This window comes from Brassica napus, chromosome C3 (assembly GCF_020379485.1).
Source record: "Brassica napus cultivar Da-Ae chromosome C3, Da-Ae, whole genome shotgun sequence".
In the NCBI taxonomy this organism is placed as follows: domain Eukaryota; kingdom Viridiplantae; phylum Streptophyta; class Magnoliopsida; order Brassicales; family Brassicaceae; genus Brassica; species Brassica napus.
This window is the reverse complement of record NC_063446.1, coordinates 61,680,735-61,696,634: the sequence shown is the minus strand read 5'-3', so window position 1 is coordinate 61,696,634 and position 15,900 is coordinate 61,680,735. Positions and strand designations below refer to the sequence as shown.

At 33.2% G+C, this 15,900-nt stretch overlaps 1 long non-coding RNA gene across 10 annotated transcripts; it reads left to right on the top strand.

The window, feature by feature from the left end:
* Nucleotides 1-7,311: 7,311 nt before the first annotated feature.
* On the top strand, nucleotides 7,312-10,737 carry LOC106451868. 10 transcript variants are annotated; one of them, XR_007320673.1, is made up of 9 exons: nucleotides 7,312-7,701; nucleotides 7,793-7,896; nucleotides 7,979-8,100; nucleotides 8,198-8,259; nucleotides 8,352-8,595; nucleotides 8,717-8,764; nucleotides 8,908-9,673; nucleotides 9,821-10,090; nucleotides 10,404-10,737. It is a non-coding gene; the product is annotated as an uncharacterized LOC106451868 (long non-coding RNA). The 10 variants fall into 10 exon arrangements; XR_007320670.1 differs by having other exon boundaries at nucleotides 8,352-8,613; XR_007320668.1 differs by having other exon boundaries at nucleotides 7,313-7,701; nucleotides 8,352-8,489.
* Nucleotides 10,738-15,900: the final 5,163 nt, after the last annotated feature.

Below are 15,900 nucleotides of genomic sequence, written 5' to 3'. Positions count from 1 at the left end.
ACATTAAAAATGCTTTGTAAAATCCAAAAAATCGAATTTATATACAAAAAAGATTTTGTAAAATCCAACAAATCGAATTTATATAGAAAAATTGTTTTGTAAAATAAAAAAATCGATTTTTGTATAAAATCAATTTTATAAATACAAAAAAATAAAAAAATTATAAAAAATTCTAAATCAATTCAACAAAACAAATTATTCAACCAAATCACAATTCTAAACCTATTATACAACCAAATCACAATCCTAACCAATCACCCTAACAAAAATCTATCAAAACTACACAAAAACCTAAGAAAGTGGGATAGGGTCCTTACATGATTTGTGTAAGAGAAGGGGGAGATTGCCGGAGATATCGTCGGATTTCAGGGGGAAATCGCTGGAGAGAAGAGAGGAGTCGCGCAGAGGAAGAAGAGAGGAATGGGGAAGAAGAAGGGGCTCGCGAAATATTTGCCCGGTAAAATGAAAATATTCCGAGGAAATACCGAGGAACTAGTGTTTGGGGTTTCAAAACATCAATTTTTTTTGCCGTATTTCATTTCTTACACAATTGTAATGCATACCATTGAGGATTCTTTGTATAGATGAGCATAAACCATGAAATAACAAATTTCAAAACTAATTGAAAGTATTCCCTTTACCGTTCATTAAAAGGTATAAGCGTTTCTCTTATGTTGTAGGATTTCGTTCATACAATCGGAAAAGTGCTTATTATACGGTAAGGAACAAATTTTTGACTTCATAATGAATGTAAGACACTTAATAAGGGTTATATAGGTGTTATTCAAACCGCAAAACGTTGTTTTCGGTTTAAAAACCCTATTTCCTCGGAATTCCGTCGGAATATTCCGAGGAAATTCCGAGGAACTAGTGTTTGGGGTTTCAATACGTCAATTTTTTTTAAACGGATCGATCGATGGATATATGTACAAAAACGCATCGATCGATCACTAAGATGGACCAAAGCGTAACAATGTGATCGATCGATTAGATTATCCCATCGATCGATTGAGAATATCAAGTGTTCCTCGGAATTCCGTCGGAATATTCCGAGGCTTTTCCGAGGAAAGAGGGTATATCAAGTGTTCCTCGGAATTTTCTCGGTATTTCTTAAAAAAAAAAAATCAATGGTAGTCTGTTTCCGAGTCATCATCACCAGATGAATCTGAATCTGGATCTTGGTGAAACTCTCCAATCACTGGTTCATTCTCTACGTGAACGACGGCTTCCTCTCCGAAGTCGGTTAAATCGACTACAAGGCCAACTCCAGCTAAATCTTCTGCTGCACTTAAGTTGCTGGATGTGCTTGGTTGTAGTGGGTCTTCCAGTTCAGAACTTCCCTGAACTCGGCCTCTCGGGTTGAGTCTTGTAACAGTAACCCATGGATAATCTCTGTTCCTTACCCGGGGGTACTTGATATAACAAACCTGTAACATTTAGAAAATTATTAGTAAAATTATAAATTAATACACATGATGATGAATCATTCTGAATAATTAACATTTAATTACCTGATCGGCCTGAGAAGCTAATTTATTTTACCTCTCATATTGAAGAACGTCTTCGCAGTTGGTGAGCAAATATGTTTGCAAATGACTGCGCTCCTGCTCAGTAAGTCGACGGTCCTTTGGTTTTCCGCTAAGTCGTCCAACGTCTGTGAAAATGTCTGGAACCGTAACATGATATGTTGCCCGTTCGCCTCTATCATCATGCCGAGCAGGTCTTCTGTTTTTGGTCTGAACTTCTGCTGGAAAGTAGTACTCGGCAAAGTTTGAAGTTTCTTCATTGATCATCTGTGCGACTATAGAACCTTCCACCCTACTTAAATTTTTCACCATCTTCTTCAAATGGAACATATACCGCTCATACAGATACATCCATCTATACTGCACAGGACCACCAAGTTCCAATTCTCTTGCCAGGTGAATAACAAGATGCTCCATAACATCAAAAAATGAGGGAGGAAATATCTTCTCAAGGTTGCACTGAATCACGGCTATGTTAGTCTTCAAATTTTCAATACCTTCAAGAGTCACTGATCTCGTGCATAAATCACGGAAGAAACCACTTATCCCTGCAATTGCTTCATGAACATTTCGTGCTAATAGTTCCTTGAAGGCGAACGGAAGGAGGCGCTGCATCATTACATGGCAATCGTGGCTTTTCAAGCCAGTAAACTTTCCTTCCTTTCTGTCGATACAGTTACGCAAATTTGATGCGTAACCGTCTGGAAATTCCACATCGTTTGAAATCCAATCAAAGAACGCATCTTTTCCCTCTGCATCAAGTTGGTATATGGGAAAAGGAGCCCTACCATTCTCATCAACATGAAGTTCTGAACGAGCACATATATCGACTAAATCCAGTCTTGACTTCAAACTATCCTTTGTTTTACCTTGAACATTAAGGATCGTGTTTATGAGATTGTCAAAAAAGTTCTTCTCAATATGCATGACATCTAAATTATGCCTTAGCAGATGATCCTCCCAGTATGGCAGATCCCAGAAAATATTTTTTTTGTGCGAGTTATGTAGTTCTCCAACAACATCTACCGGAAAACGCTAATGTCCACCGACGTCTGGCGTCCTTTCTGCACCAAAATCTCTTAGTTGTATCTTCAAATCTTTCCCACAAATTTCCTGAGGTGGACTGTCAAACACCCTCTTGTTCTTCGTAAACAAATTCCTACTCCTACGATATGGATGATCAGGTGGTAGAAATCTCCTGTGACAGTCAAACCAACACGTTTTCCTTCCGTTTTTTAGTTGGAAAGCATCAGTGTTATCTTGACAATATGGACATGATAGCCTTCCATGCGTTGTCCATCCAGACAACATACCATATGCTGGAAAATCACTTATTGTCCACATTAGTACTGCCCGCATTTGAAAGTTTTCTTTACACGAAACATCGTATGTTTCAGCACCTTGAGCCCATAGTTGTTGCAACTCACATATTAGTGGCTGAAGAAACACATCAAGTGATCTCTTAGGATGCTCTGGTGTGGGAACGAGAATCGAGAGAAACAAAAACTTTCGTCGCAAGCACAAGTTTGGGGGTAGGTTGTATGGTGTAAGAATGACGGACCATAGAGAATACTGTCTTCCACTCTTGCCAAACGGACTGAAACCATCTGTACATAATCCAAGGTAGACATTTCTTCTCTCATACGCAAAGTCGGGATACTTTGATTGGAAATGCTTCCACGCTTTTGCATCGGAAGGATGTCTGATCTCACCATCTGTTGAGTGCTCCGCATGCCATCTCATTGGTTGCGCTGTGCGTTCAGACAGATACAACCTCTGCAACCTTTCTGTCAAAGGTAAATACCACATCCTTTTATATGGCACTGGAACTCTTCCACTCGTATCTTTATAACGAGGCTTTCCACAAAATTTGCATGTAACCCGCTGTTCATCCGCCTTCCAATAAATCATGCAGTTGTTGCTGCATATATCTATTACCTGATACGATAAACCAAGACCAGCTACGAGTTTCTGAACCTCATAGTATGAACCAGGAACTACATTATCCTCGGGTAGAATACCTTTTACAAAATCAGCAATCGCATCCACACAGTCTTCAGCCAAATTATAATATGTTTTAATGCCCATCAATCTTGTAGCAGATGATAAAGCTGAATGATCATCTCTGCAACCTTCGTACAATGGTTGCTTTCCAGCATCCAACATATCATAAAATCTCCTAGCTTGTGCATTGGGTAAATCTTCCCCTCTAAAATGATCATTTACCATCTGCTCAGTACCTACACCATAATCTACATCCGTTCTAATTGGTTCTTCTAATCTAACCGCTGGCTGAGGTTCGCTAGTACTACCATGTTCATAATCAGTTTCCCCATGATGATACCAATTTTTGTAACTTCGTGTAAACCCACTCAAATATAGATAAGTCCAAACATCCCACTCTTTAATAACCTTTCTATTTTTACAATTAGAGCAAGGACATCTTAATAACCTTTAATAACCTTTCGAATTCGTGTGTAAATAGAGTAAGAGGGAGGATGAAGATATGGAGTGAATGAAGAGGAAGAGGACTGCTTGTATTTATAGTTTAAATCCTGCCGACAAACCGAGGAAATTCCGACGGAATTCCGACGCCAACGGCTAGTTCGTCGGAATTTCCTCGAAATTTTGTAAAATCCCCCAACGGCTATAATATTTCCTCGGAATTCATCGGTTTTTTCCGAGGAACACATTTTTCCTCGGAATTTCCTCGGAATATTCCGACGGATTGATATTTCCTCGGAATTCCGTCGGTATATTCCAAGGAAATTCCGAGGAAACTAAATTTTGTGTTTCCTCGGAATTTCCTCGGAAATTCCTCGGGATATTCCGAGGATTTCATTTTCCGTCGGAATGTCCGTCAGAATACCGCTGTTTTCTTGTAGTGATACATCCTATAAAGAAAACGAAAACTATAGGTGGTTTGAATATTGTACATCGATCGATGCATGATGTAAGTTGACTATATAAAACTTGAACATGATCATTTCAAACTAAAGTATGGGTAGGTTATATGCATTTGTTATATTGTAGTTAATATATTTTAAATATTACATAAGTCAAGTGATTCACGTTTTCGTAAAAATAAAATTAAAGTTTATTATTGGGCCGTACTCGTACGTAATAAGTTACGTTAAATATGATGTATTTTTAGGTTCATTTAATGATATTAAGTTTAAATTTGATTAAGGAAAACTTATTAATTCAACTGGAAAAGACAAGCATTAAAATAAATAGGTTTATTTAATGACATTAAGTTTAAATTTGATTGAGGAAAACTCATTAATTTAACTGGAAAGGACAAGCATTAAAATAGGTAGTTTAATTTAATTCTCAGTGGCATGGAAGTGTAAATAAGTTAGAAAACTTAGGGGTATTTTTTGATGGGTACTTCTCTTTTATTAATAGAGATTTAGTGTGATGTCCTCCAACGTTTTCGGTTAAATGTTGTTAAGTTTCGAATTTGTACTTTACTTTTACGTAATCATATTTAGAAGTTAATTTAATGATGTTAAGTTTATATTTGAATAAGGAAAACACATTAATCTAACTGAACAAGACAAGCATAAAAATAGGAAATTCAATTTAATTATCAGTGGCATGGAAGTGTAATTAACTTAAAAAAATTAATGGGTATTTTTAATGGGTACTTCCCTTTTAATAATAGAGATAATTTTTAAAAACATAGCCATTCTTAAATATTTTTTGAATAAATAAATATTTTTTAATTTAATCAACTGAAAATAATATCCGTACAATTGTGTGAGTCAAATTCTAGTTTTATTGATGCATGTTATATATTAGTGTTGTATGTTTTAGGTAACATTTTAATGATGCACGTTTTTTAAAATCTCCATTATTAAAATTATGCACGTAAGGATAACTCATGAGTTTTTTTGTTGATTAAATGACATTATGTTCAAATTTATTTAAGGATATTTCATTAAGGTAACTGAAAATGACAAACAATAAAATAGGAAGTTTAAATTCATTTAAGCATATTTCATTAATGTAACTGAAAAGACAAGTAATAAATTAGGCAGTTTTATTCGTTTTAGGATATTTCATAAATGCAACTGAAAAAGACAAGCAAAAAAATAAGGAGTTTAATTAATGAATTAAGAACATTTTCAAATTGGTACTTCTCTTTTAATAATATAGATGATTATATGTCTTTCAACTGACAAAATAATCTATGATTTTTCCAGGAGATAAAAGAATGATAGTAAACAGAAAGATTTTTTTTTTCCGGCAAACGGCTATTCTATTACTCAAACTTGTGGTGGTCTGGGAAGCCAGACCGGAATAGAACAACCAATAAAACATAAGGATCTATGAAACGAATGTGCATTTCTAGCTAACGAATCTGCAATCTCATTCTGCGTCCTTGGAAAGTAACTGATCTTGAAGTCCGAAAAACATAACCGAAGAGTTTGAATGATTTCCAGCTCAGTTGAGATGTTGGGCCAATCTTGTGGCTGTTCTATCATTGCAATCAGGTCCTTGCAGTCCGTCCCAAACCTCTGACAGGTCGAGTGCTGTATCATACTCTCCATTGCCCACTTTAGCTCTTCCAGTTCCGAGTGCAGCGGTGTCTCTCTTCTCCGCAAGTTCCTTGACCCCATGAGCTGTATCTTCCCCATTGTATCCTTCCAAACTCATCCCATTCCACTAAACTGAGCTGTGGAGGTCCATGAACCATCCACCATACAAATATTACCCAAGCTTAAGGCTTGTGTTTCTTCATCCGTCTGTACATGTGGTGGAGTCGGTACAGTGTCTCTTGCATTATACCAAGCTTGGCATTATACCTAACTAGTTCCAATGGATCTCTGTCTATGCCTCTAAACAGCTTATCATTCATAGCTTTCCAAATGTACCAAATTATCCACGGATAAGGATCTCTATCATCATTTGGCTCCAGAATACCATTCTTTCTCCAAAAAAAGTAGTCCATATTAGCATAAATACTTGGTACATGGAAAATTTCAGAATTCGACGGCGTTGATGATAATTCCCATGCTTGTAAGGCCGGTGGACACTCGAAGATAACATGAGTAACAGTCTCTTCTGGTGCTCCACATCTTGAGCAGTAATTGTCACAGCGCATATTGCGGCGTACCAGATTCCTTGTTACAGCAACCTGTCCTGATATTAATTGCCATATAAGATGACAGATCTTTTGTGGCGCATTCACCTTCCAAGCAAAGGCTTGAAGTTTTGTAATGTTGGGCTGTAGAACTTCTAAATCCTCCTCCTCTCTCATCAAGTTTGTACCAACCCAATATCCTGACTTAACAGTATATTGTCCGTTCTTTGTGTAACTCCAGCAAAATGTATCCCGTCGATGAGTAGGGCTTATGGCCAAACTCAGAATCATCGGAATATCCTCTTGATCTACATATTGTTCTAGTAGTCGAATATCCCACTCTTTTGAAACATGATTGATAAGGCTGCTTACGAGCATCTTTGGGTTCAATGCTGGAGCCCGGGTCCGTGCCGGTCTAGCTGGCGTCGAAGGGATCCAAAGATCCTCCCACGCATTAATATATTACTATGATAAAATACGACCTGGAGTTTGTAAATACGTCAGTTCACTTTAATATATTTACATTATCAAAATCTATCCTATACTAAAAGTAGAATAAGCTCAATGCTTAAGGCATCCACGTCAGACTATAAAATTAGCCAATAGGAAACTTTCAAATGTCCACTTCAGCAATAAGTGGGTCTCACTAAAAAATACGTAATAACGTTTTGTTTCGATCTAAACCCAAAGGCCTTGATAAAAAAAAAAACCCAAACGCCAAAATCAAAAAGTCGGAGACTTCGATTGTGTAACGTAGTCCACCACCATCAAAGCTATTAAAAGCTTCAACTCATCCATACTCTTCATCTCTCTCCCGAATCCAAATCTCCTCTGGTAGCTTCCATGGATGAGAAACAGTCAGATTTCCAGATCCAAAGCTTTGAATAAATCTAGCACCAAAGCTCCAGCAATATCAACAAGCGCATCCATGTCTAAGAATCCAGCAAAATCACCACTAAAGCTCCAACTGTTTCGACCACCAGTTCCATGGATGAGAAAAAGGGGTTGATTGGCTCCATCTACAGCTTCGAATCCTGCAAAAAGAAAGATCCTCATAGGGCTTGATCTGTTATTTAGGGCAAAGAGGTATGACTTGATATTCTAAATCCCTGAATTTCATAGCTTTTTTTTTATCATCTAACCTATACTACATCTCAACATGAATCTGTGCTACAAGGTCCCTAAAGAAAAGCCGTGTGGATTGTGTCGATTTCTTCATCAGAAGTTTCTATGGATCCGTAAAAACCCATTTGATACAGCCTGGTGATGTCTGTTTTAGAGGTAAGAATGCAATACATGCCAATGATGAAACTACATTTTTTTTTATCTTAAGTTGATCGATATCTTTCTTCTGTATATATAGAGAGTTTGCTTCCAGTCCTTCTTGCTACGAACAACTAGAAGATTGTTGCTATATAAATTTTTAAAAGTTATTAACATACATAAAATAAAGCCACTTTGTTTCACCAGAAAGACGGCCAACAGGTAACTCAAATTGCTCTTATTATTATTTTTTGATATCTTTAGCATCTGGTCACTTAATTTGTGGCTTATGAGTTGGCTTTGAACTTATATGTACAAGTTAATCAACGAGGTTAGTGATGGACTTTTGATAATGTTTGGCGAGCTATACTTTGTCTTTAAGTACGTGTTATACTTCTTCTTGCTTGCATTTTGATATTTCCTGACACTAATTTACGAAACTAAATTACTGTATGTCATTCTTATGTGATCAGGAATGGAAATTTTACCAGCTTATGAAGGGTTGGCAAAAATAATTTCTGTTGAAGATGATATCAGAACATGGTGCTTTCAAGCCTTTCAAAGCAATTCTTACATGTGTTAGATACACATCAACCGCGATCTTAAGCCAGGTGATTGATAGCCTTGAGGTCACCCTAACAATCATCAGCATGGTCACTTGATACAAAACTTCAGACATCCATTATCAAGATTGACAGTTTTGATTTTAACCACTAGGTCTCTCTAACAATCGTGGTTAGATTTTTTGTCAACAATATATGTTTGTGCTGTGTGATTGTTGCAAAAATAATCTGTTTCTCTAAACCCATTATTAACATTGCTGATTTTGGACTGGCAGAGGAGGTTAATTCAAGTCCATGTTTAAATAGTATGTTGTTATATGCTGGTAAAGATTCAATTCCATTTTTGTGTTGCATTGCTTCTTTCAAAATATCCAAATATGTGTATATTTGTACTTCAGTGACCCATATGTCGATTAGTGGCCACACCATTGCTGCCTTACTGACTCTTAAAGCTTTGTTCTGATAGGTAGAGGGCAGCTGAAGTACTTCTACAGTCCTATCTGTACACATTAAAAGTTGGTTAGTATCAGAACTGTGGTACTCCATCAGGTACATCTTTATTACGATGAGGAGAAGATCGGGAGTGGTGGTGGTGATGACATGGCAATGGAGGTTGGAAAAGGTGAGGTTGAGGTGGCGAAGGAGGTGCCGGGATGTGTGGCTAGGGCGGAGGTTGATCCTCGCTTGATCAGTCCTCCTTGAGTTGCTAGGACAAGGGAGAAAGTGTTGGGGCGAATTTGAGAAGGGAGTGAAACTTTGGGGGTTTGATTTTTAATTTGAGTTTGTGACATTTTAACATTGTACCCCAAAATAAACAGAAAAATATCTCTAAGAGATCGCAGAAGAAGAAAACAAAATCATGATCGACCTCGGAGAAGAAGAAGAGAATAATCAATGGCGGCTGCTTCCAATGGGAGTGAGTATTTGGACATCGACGTCGAGACGGGAAGAAAATCGTTCGCGCGGCCGTTGAATGCTGAGACAGTGGAGCAGGATGAAGAAGATCTGAGATGGGCTGCGATGGGACGGTTACCGTCGCAGAGACAAGGGAGCCATTTAGCGACTCTGCGTCGGTCGCAAACTTCTGGTTAAGCAGACGGGAACGTCGTGCAGACGATTGACGTAAGGAAGCTTGATCGTTCGGATCGTGAGATGGTTGTTCGTCAAGCTCTTGCCACTAGCGATCAGGATAATTACAAGCTTCTCTCCGCTATCAAGAAACGACTCGATAGGTATCTTTTTGATTCTCTGTTTCTATGTTTAGGTTTTCTTTTTTTCTCTGCATCTTTTCTATGTTCATCTTTTCTCATGAGTATATTTTCCACACGTAACCATTTTACGTGATTGCTTTTTTATTTTGTATCGATTTTGTGTTGCAGCGTGTTTTGAGCAGTTTGAGAATGATGAAGACTAGAAAACACAAGCTAACCATATGAGTCATATAGCTGACTCACACAAGAATGGAAGTTGGAACCATGAAAAATGATGGGTTTGAGGACTGTTTTGCTTTCACTCTAATATTTTTGCCTTTCATCAAACATACTTTTATATGTTCTAGGTGTTCTACCTTATCCTGTACAAAGTTGTTTTGACTTTATTTGTTCCAGGTTCACTCATTAAAATGGATTTAGTCTTCCTTCACATCTTGGGTAATTTTTGTACTAACATATAATTGCTTATGTTTCCTTTTTAGTTTTCCATCCATTTGTGTTGTTTGGTTGACTGAAAGCTGTTAACAAATTTGATAGGAATGTGTTGAGATATATTATCTTATGCATATTTCCTATGCATAAGCTATTTTCATTAGATAGCTACAATGATACAGTTCTTTGATGTTGAGATGTACCCATTTGATGTTGCTTGCTTTTTCTTTAGCCAATTTGAACACTGATGTGAAATAGCTGATGTTTTTGCTATTATCCTGTCTGTAATCAGAATCACGTGTTGTTGTTGTTGTTGCAGTTGTTATACTGCTGGATCTGCTCCAAGTGCTCCCGTCGCTGAGAATCAACCCTCTCCTCGAAGACATTATGGCTGATGAAATGCCAGCAGTCCCAAGATGACTTTTTTATCTCCCGGTGGCTTTATATAAATGATTGCAAACAAGTTAAAAATTTAATTTATAAGCTGTAATAGTTAATTGGAAATAGGTTTGTTACTTCATTGTCACTGGATAAATTTGATAGGCAAAAAGAAGTGTCCACCCCCACAGCCCCACTAACTAAAATGTAAATTCGTATAAATGAAAAAACAACCATGGAAAATATGTATTCATGGTAAAGTTAATTATTTTCTACCTCTGAGGCGCATTTTCTTTTCGTTTTGTATTTCTTTCCAAAAAAAAAAATTATATGATTTACACCTAGCTTGCGTATATTCAAGGTTTGCTATTTGATCATTGGGTGCAACATAACTCCTCCAAAAATATGTGTTGGAATTTTGACAAACATTAAATGGATTCATGAGCAATAGCAGAATAAACACATACTTCTAATAAAAAAATAAAGGTTCATCTTCTTAAAGAAAAACGTATGATGATGAGCTTTGACACGTAGTCTGTGCATTACTATTATAAATAGTGTGGATTGTGTTTTTGTATTTTTAACTGATATTTGAAATACATCATTAATTTAGTTAATCAGAGAACCGAGTTTTACAGAGCCATAAACATTTTAAAATTAATTTCAATATTATTTTTGACAATTTTGAAAGTCATACAACTTATATATATTATATCTTTAAAATTTAGAAATAAATTCTTCCACACATATGCTTAAACAAAGGTCCTCTCTTTACAAATCATTTGGTACAACAAATTTATCAATACAAACTTACTTTCCAATACATTTAACATATTATACAATATATGAAACCAAAGTATTAAAATTATTTATACGTCTATAATTAATATGATTCTATATGGATTAAAAATATTATATATATACATTTTTTACGTTTAGTGGTTGAAGAAGTGTTTATAATACTTATGTTTTAGATATATAATCTAATTTTCAAACATAGAGAACATAGCCAATTTTATGTTCTTGAAAAACATCGTCAATCTCATGTTCTTGAATTAAGAATTCAATCAAAGAGAACATAGCCAAACTTCACCTATTTCTTCAATTATGTGAAAGTTTTAGGTCAGTAACCAAACTTAATTATTCGAATCTGTCACCTCGGTAAAACAAAACATATTATTTTTCAAACAGAAACAGTTTATTTTTTGTTCTATAACCTTTGATAGTTTCCATCAAGATTATTTGAGTATTTCAAATAGGAAAAGACTCTGCATGAAATTTTTAGCAAATGGAGCTGGTGTATATATCAATTGTAATGATATTTAATTAGCGACAAGTAACTGAAAATAAGCAAAAATATATTTTTTACAATTATACATTATAAAAAAAATTATATGATCATTTAAGTTTAGTTAAAATATATGAAAACACCCGGGCGTAGCCCGGGAAAAATCTCTAGTGGAAATTTAAAAGAAAAAAACGCAGACCTTTCATTGAATATGAAAATGCAACATCAATCTTGAAATGAGAATAACTAGAAGTGAATGGTTGAATGCCATACAAAAATACAAGGAAACAATATATACACAAATACTAGGTGAAGATCGGGGTGAAAAAAATGTGGAAAGTATAATTTATACAAAGAAAAGAAAACAATTTTTTTTTTTGGCGTCAAACTGAAAGATTTATAAAAGCTTCATTTGGTAAAGCTTTCAGATGAACAAAGTTATCATATTTTCGACAAAGTTATGGAACAAAACTATAACCGTTCCTGTAAAAGCAAACATGTAATAAAACATTCTACAAATATACTGTACAACTTTACCGAAAGGTTTTTTTTTTGCTAAATTAACTTTACCGGAAGGTTGAAACTCCGACTTAAAAGCAAATTACATATTACTATTACATGTTTCATTAATTGGCCCATAATGCCTAAGAAAAAGAGGACCGAAACCCATGTAGTAGTTAAGACACTTACATTATGCGAAATTATATAAAGCATGGCTATTTCAAAGTTCTAAATATAATCACAAAGTTTGCAATGTGTCAACACTCAATACACATTGCAAAAGAATCAATTATTCAGAAAATAAAAAAATAAAGAGAATTCAGAATATAAAGTTCTCCTATCAAAAAGGCACTGCTTGGAATCGGAAAAAAAAAAATTGGTGTTCTTGTCAGCTTAGTTTTTATAAGTAAACTTTAAAGTGAATTAATAAAGAAGGATTAAAATGTTTTATTTCTTACTTCTTTTTTTAAAGCTTCTATCTCTGGAAATTCATGGTCAGACAAAATGTGAGAATATCCTTCATATCTCCTTATATATTTGAAAACCACCTGCTTTTATATTCATCTCAGAGATGATACATAGAACTCATTTTTTGCTTGGTATCGCAGTATAGAATTAGGTTAGTAGTGATGCTGGAGGAATGAATTTAGTTTGTTATATATAGTCATCAAACTTAGGGTTTAGAGACACATTAATTGAATAGAAACGAATATTGTGTTAATGCATCATTGCTTCATTTCCCAACATTCACGCAAGAAATGTTAAGTATTATACTTATTATCTTTCCTATCTATGGGAAACAATATTCAATACTGTAATTGACCGTAGACCAAGTATATCAATGTTTCTTAAAACAATAAAAAAATTTGCGTCAACATTTATATTCATTCCTTTCTTAAAAAAAATTGGAGCTTAAATTAAGGGATTAGTTTGAATTTATAACATTTTACCTTTTCAAAGATTTATGAAATTTATTATTTCTCCTATATATATTATATTTATCTTTTATGTTGAAGTAATATATAGCCGCTACCTAAAATCCTTGGCTAAATCAAAGCCAAACCATAAACCAATTGATATTGGTTAATAAATATGGTTTAAAATATAATATTACTAAATCTCATCAAAAATATATTAAAAGTGAAATATAAAGATAATTCAATTGTGAATACAAAGCAAACAATATAATGATAGATTTTTACTTATATAAAATATGTATACATATAAATTATTAATTTATAATTTTAATGAGACCATAGCTTTGCATAGAATTTTCTAAAAATTATTATCTTATTATTTTATCGATTTGTATCAAATTTTGAACCGGTCCAAATTGGAACTGAAATTTTATATTAATTTATAAAGATTATTAATTTATCTAGTATTTATTTATAGAGATTCTACTGTATTTGGAGTAAATTTACAAATTATATAAACCATATGAAGCAGTTTAATATTTGGAGTGGATATAGTTTTGTTTCGGTTGGTTCATCTTCATTTTATATGGAACATTCTCTAAAGCATTCAATCAACTGTAGCTTTTCAGAAGTACATAAGCAATTCAAATCAGATAGAAAAATCAGATTTTTGTTCTTAATAGTTTATGGAGGTTATATATCGTACGCATTATGCAGACCACAGATTCTAAGCACTATGCATCAAAAGAACGTTAATGAGTTTGTGTTTTTCATATATATGGAACCAGCTTTTTGATATCCATGGAACTGGAGCTGGTTTTCTTTGAGTGTATGTCGAAGTTGGTTTACCAAAACCGAATTATAATGATTCTAGCAAGTTCCACGTTTTGTAGTTTCCTCTATAAAATGCTGGTCCAAGTTTTAATGTTTGAATGGCAAATTTTGTAATTGTTCTATAAAAGAATGAGTATATTTAAATTTGATGTGAGGATGCATGTAGTATTGACAACTCAGCAATGGCATGTTGTAAATAAGATACAAATTTAAGGTTACCTATTTAAAATGTTTCTCAATTAATAGAAAATGGACGTTAGAGCAGCATTAACTGGATTTCCGAGAAATGTTCTGAGCATTTAACATAAACTATTTATGACCTTGATGTATTTTCAGTTTTTAATTATTTATTTTATTAAATGATGTATTTGTAATATTCGTTCATATTATATTCATTAAGTAAATATTTTTTTTTGCATACGAATATGTGATATCATATAAAAAATATTAAAAAAATGAATATAGAGTTAATTAGAGTTAATTCTTTCGTGTGCGATATCATATAAATAATAATCTGCCCAGTTAACAAAAATAATGATTATTTTATGTGTAATTTTTTTTTGACAATTTCCTTAAAACTATATTAAATTTTACATATTTTAATTAGAATATTTTTAATATCTTTACCTTTTTATTTGAAATGCAACTCAATATTTTTTAACTATTATAACAAAATATCTAAAAAATATTTTTAGAATTTGTTTGAAAAATATGAAAATTACATTTTAAATTAAAATTATTCTAAAATATGATAAGTTTTGATGTAAACGAAAACTCAAATTATGTCAAAAATAATGATATTCAATGATAATAATAATTTTAATTGATTATTTTTAAAAAATACATTTACAAAAATATTTTCTGGAAGAAAATTCATTTATCTTTCAAATATAAAATGAAAATATTATAATTAAATAATAAAAAATATAAGTAAAAACCATAAATTTAGCAAATGACAACTGAGTTATATTATGCTAAAATTTTCTTCCTAACAATTTATCAAATGACAAATGAGTTATGAGCAAATAATACCATATAATTTTTAAAAACATGGTCATTCTTAAATATTTTTTTAATAAATAATTATTTTTAAATTTAATCAACTGAAAATAATATCCGTACAATTGTGTGAGTCAAATTCTAGTTTTATTGATGCATGTTATATATTAGTGTTGCATGTTTTAAGTAACATTTTAATGATGCACGTTTTTTAAAATCTCCATTATTAAAATTATGCACGTGAGGATAACTCATAAGTTTTTTTGGTTGATTAAATGGCATTATGTCCAAATTTATTTAAGTATATTTCATTAAGGTAACTGAAAAAGACAAACAATAAAATAGGAAGTTTAAATTCATTTAAGCATATTTTATTAATGTAACTGAAAAGACAAATAATAAATTAGGCAGTTTTATTCGTTTTAGGATATTTCATAAATGCAACTGAAAAAAACCAAGCAAAAAAAAGGAATTTAATTAATGAAGTAAGAACATTTTCAATGGATACTTCTCTTTTAATAATATAGATGAAAATTAATAAATCGTTAATGAATCAGGAGAGAGAAGAACCCAAAAGTCCTTAACTAACAAAGTTTTTGGACCGGTTGTATACTATAAAAGACAGGTGTTAATCACACATCTTTTCAATAGGTTTTTGAAAACTAATATATATATATATATATATATATATATATATATATTTTAGAAACCTCTCCAGCTTCTAACCATTAAGAGCATGTTTATCTTCAGGATCTCAGATGATTCAGATGATTTTTTAAGTACATATTAATGACTATTAAATTAATAAATTGTAGTTAAGGACCTTAGTTAAAAATCATCTAATTTTTGAGCTACAATTGTAGTATCTTAAATTGGGTTTCTTAAAAAGAAAAAAACAA